A 5,000-nucleotide genomic window follows, 5' to 3' on the forward strand; every position below is an offset into this window, starting at 1 on the left:
AGTGATAGAATAAGTATTAGGTTTACAAAGAATAATACCAGGGGTCGATATTTTGACGAGAGGTGTTGCCCCAGCCTGGCCTGGCCGAAGTCAAATGACTGAAGCAGGTAAAAGAATAGAAGAATATATATATATATATATATATATATATATATATATATATATATATATATACATATGTATGTATGTATGTATGTATGTATGCATAGATAGATAGATAGATAGATAGATAAATAGCAAGAACTGAAAGTGACATAGAGGCAAGAATGAGAGAGTAAAGCGTGAGTTATCTTCGTTTTCTCCATTGTTTCGTGTGTAATAGCAATGGCGTCTTGCATTTTTTAGTTATCATTGTTTTCGCAGTTACAAGTGGCTAAGACGTTGTTTACAAACTGAGTAATTATCCGTTGTCGTTGTTGGTGTTGATGTGGAGGTGGTCATGGTTGGGGGGGGGCAGTGAGAGGTGATACCGCCCAGTTTTGATTGTCCGTATGGGTTTGATTGAAATGGATAAGGTTCAGAGTCACTCGCAGACATTATATAGAACACGATCAAACATGCTTTTCCCAAAGCACACACACACACACACACACACACACAGAGAGAGAGAGAGAGAGAGAGAGAGAGGAACACACACACAAACATACATACACACAGGAACACACACACACACACACTAGAAACACACAAACACACACAATCTCACACAGTCCGCCGTACAAAGCAGATTTATACATAGAGAGAAACGGACAAATATACATACATATGTATATACTTTCATGTATATATATATGTGTTTGTGTGTGTGTGTGTGTGTGTGTGTGTGTGTGTGTGTGTGTAGATGTGTGGTAAGAACCTTGCTTCCCAACCACATGTTTCCGGGTTCAGTCCCACTGCATGGCACCTTGGCCAACTGTCTTTAAATATGCCCTTGGGCCGACCAAAGACTTGTGAGTGGATTTGGCAGACGGAAATGGTAAGAAACCCATCATGTATATATATATATATATATATATATATATATATATATGAGTGTTTCTGTGAGGGGAATGATTAAAAATAGATAGACAGATATATACATTCATTCATTCATACATACATACATACTTATTCACATATATATACATTGTTCATTATATCGAATGACTACAACGCAGGTGCTTGTTAAAACAAAAACAAAAACACAATACAATGATAAGATATTTATATAAGAAAATAAATCGATTACTCACTAAAGCTTCACGTTACGTATCATCACAGATTTACTTTGATAACACGTAAGATGAAACGCCTGTGAGAAGTAAATCTGTCGCTTATACACATACTCCCACCCCAATATAAGTAGATATATATATATTTATATATATATATACATATATATATATATATATATATATATATATATATACATATATATATGTAGAGGTAGTGTTCATTTATTTAATTGAAGGTATCGTGTGATGATCTCAATCACATCCGGCAACGACTAAGATTTCAGCTGTTATTCTGGAATATTACTCTTAGAAACATGGAGTTTGTATCAATGTTTTGTAAGAGAATTTCTTTCGTGGTCTTGTCTTTCATGATACGCCATATATATATATATATATATATATATATATATATATATATATATATATATATATATATATATACGTATATACATGTGTATTCTTTCGCTTATATATATGTGTGTGTATAAATATATATGCAAATATATATTTATATACTTACATAGGTGTTTATATATATATATATATATATATATATATATATATATATATATATATATATACATATGTATATATATGGATGTATGTAAATGTATATAACGTTTCATGTTTTTTACGTATATTTCTTTCTATTACTCTGTGTTGAAAAGCTTTTAAATTTTAAACTTATTCTCTGTACTCTGTAGTTTTCTATTAGAAGGTTTTAGCTATATCGAATTCCATGTCATAAATGAAATATGTGTGTGTATATTCGTATGTATATATACTTATACATACACTTACATACAAATATGTATTGAGTTTACACACACAAACACAAACACAAACTTACGCGTATAATATACATACATACACTTACGTATGTAGTTTCCCCCTTATTGTACTTGTTTCAGTAATTTACTACGGCCATGCTGGAACGCCACCTTTAGTTACACGAATGGAACCTACGACTTGTTATTTATAAGCCTAGTACTTATTCTATCGGTTGTCAAGCGATGGTTCGGTACAACAGCCACACAAACATATACATACATACATATATATATATATATATATATATATATATATATATATATATATATATAAAGGAGAATGTATGTGTGTGTGTGTGTGTGTGAATCCCTAAAACTCCAGAACTACACAACCAATTTCATTCAAATTTTACACATGCCTTACTTAGGGTCCCGGTTGTGTTCTAGTCAAGAAAAATTTTTTAACTTCTTGCATAGTTCGAACCCACAGCAACATAATATCTCCTCCACTATTTAAGTATTTACGTGTCAAAAATGAACCAAAAACACTCATGTCAGATACTTTCACTTTAAAAAATGAAACTTTTCTACTATTTCAGTATCAAAACTGAAACAATCACATTTCGATACTGTACTTTTTTTGGGGGGGCGGGGGGTTAATTTACACGGTATACGAAAATACAGACATATTATCACGATAAGTTATTAAACACAGATCTACGCATACAAACCTGACGACTGACATGCGTGAAGTGTCAATACGAAATTTATTAACACACACACACACACACACACACACACACACACACACACACACACACACACACACACACACACACACACACACACATACACACGCATACACATCTACACATACATATACATACCTGACGATTTAATTTTTTTATTAACCACACAGGGTCGAAACACAGAGGGAACAACACAAGGACAGAAAAAAACACAAAATTGGAGGAAAAAGGTAAGTCCAGTCTTGCTTTTCTCTCCTTACTAACTCCCCAGGACATTCTTTTATTTCTACCAAGATCCGTCGCCCGAACACCACTTCGTATCCACTTCTTCCTCTTTTTTATGTCTTCGTTTCTCTCTTCGCATCGTTCTCTGACCGGGTGAAACCGGGCTTAGCTGCTAGTATATATATATATATATATATATATATATATATATATATATATTATCCAAGAAAGTTAGGGGTTTGTGAATCCAGCCCACCAAGGGATAGTATCGATCCTTTATACTGCCGGAGGGATACCTAATAACTATCACACTAGTGTTTTTACCAAGTGCAATAAATAGGTACGGGTAAAAGGAAATTTTACCCTTAATTTATATAGCAATAAGAATATGTCACATGTGTTTGTATATTGTTTTTGTCCTAGATGAAAAATAAACTGGTAAATTGACATTATACAATGTCTGCAAGTTGATGAGTACCACATATTCCCCTCCATTTTCTTATTGCTATATATATATATATATATATATATATATATATATTGAATTGACTATATATATATATATATACACACATACATATATAAGAAAATGGAGAAAAAATATTCCGGATACTAATTTCATTTGTATCACAAATCGAACATAGCAAAAAGATTAATACAAATAAAATTTAAATGAATATACATTAACGTAAAATAAAATACAGTATGTACAAGAAGTGGTCTACATATGTTTCAATCTGGTCACTATATGGGCAATACTTCCGAGTGTTTTTCCTCCTTTTTTTTTTCTTATATTTATAATTGTATATTTGAACTCAAATGACAAAGAACCGAACAAACCCAGCAAATGATTCTTTCCAACGCGCGAACAAGTCTGCTAATACACTGTTTCATGTTTAACGGTTCACCGCCCACCGTTATTCGTCAAATCTGCGGGTTGGCGCCTCTATTTCCTTTCTTGCTAAAAGAATTTTAAAATTCTTTCGTCAACCTTGACTCAATGCACTAAATGAAAATAACAAACTTGATTAGAACACACGAGTCTAGAGACCCCTTTGAGAAAAAAAGGGGTAAGATTTAAGGGTTTAGCACTAGTTACAGCATGAGATATCCTGTGAAATATAGTGATTCTTCCTGTAGCTGTGTTTGAGTCATTTTATCTTACTCAGTTTGACGAGAAGAGCGGAATAGAATTCGATTTTAATTTACCGAATTCCATGAACCAGCCCCCGCTCCCCCGTGGATCTCGAACCGTAATGATCAAATGTCATAAATGGGTTTTGTAAACATTGTAGTGTGTGGAAAAGACAAACTGTTTTAGGGGTTGAAGGTTCGAATATAGATCAAGAGTGAAAATAAGGTAAAGCTTGTTTTGTTTATAAGTAATAACCGAGATGCATTTTAGATGTTAGGGATTTTTTCAGATGTATTTATTAATTTCAAAGACGTACAAAATTCTAATCTCCTTCAACGTAGGAACCTCTGACATCAATGCACTTGATCTAGCACTCGAGCCACCACGGGAAGGCCCCATGGAAGTAATTTTAAGTGAACGTAATCAGGAACCCTTGTGTGTTGTGTCTCCATCTTTGCAATTTTTTCAACGCAGTTTAAGATGAAAGATTCTTGCTGTGGGGACAAGCTGTGTTGAGAGTTCAACGTCCAAATATCGGTTTGGGATGAAGATTAGGAATATCCGATATTTTGAGGTAAAAGTAGATAATTCTAGAGGGAGTTCGGTCTCAGCAGCTTGCAGTGAGGATACGAAATACCACTAAGCATTTTGCCCGGTGTGCTAACGATTCTGCCTCGTATCTCTGAAACATTGATTACAAATGTTGGCACAAGGCCATCAAGTTTGGGGAAGAGGTTAAGTCAATGAAATGACCCCAAGGCGCAACTGATGCATGTTCTATCAACCTCGAAAGGATGAAAGGCAAAGTCGACCTCGAGGGAAATTTGAACTCATAACGTAAAGACGTACGAAATGTCACTAAACATTTTGTCCGGTATGCTAAGAGTTCTGCTAGCTCACCGCCTTT

At 34.0% G+C, this 5,000-nt stretch overlaps 1 long non-coding RNA gene across 1 annotated transcript in view; it reads left to right on the forward strand.

The window, feature by feature from the left end:
- Nucleotides 1-5,000, forward strand: part of LOC149130240 (uncharacterized) — an 89,390-nt gene that overhangs the window by 18,445 nt on the left and 65,945 nt on the right. The window contains exon 2 of the long non-coding RNA XR_016239245.1: nucleotides 2,904-2,963. This is a non-coding gene — a long non-coding RNA (uncharacterized LOC149130240). The remainder of the gene's footprint in view (nucleotides 1-2,903; nucleotides 2,964-5,000) is intronic.

The sequence above is a fragment of the Octopus bimaculoides genome, chromosome 30, assembly GCF_046866305.1.
Source record: "Octopus bimaculoides isolate indiv1 chromosome 30, ASM4686630v1, whole genome shotgun sequence".
In the NCBI taxonomy this organism is placed as follows: domain Eukaryota; kingdom Metazoa; phylum Mollusca; class Cephalopoda; order Octopoda; family Octopodidae; genus Octopus; species Octopus bimaculoides.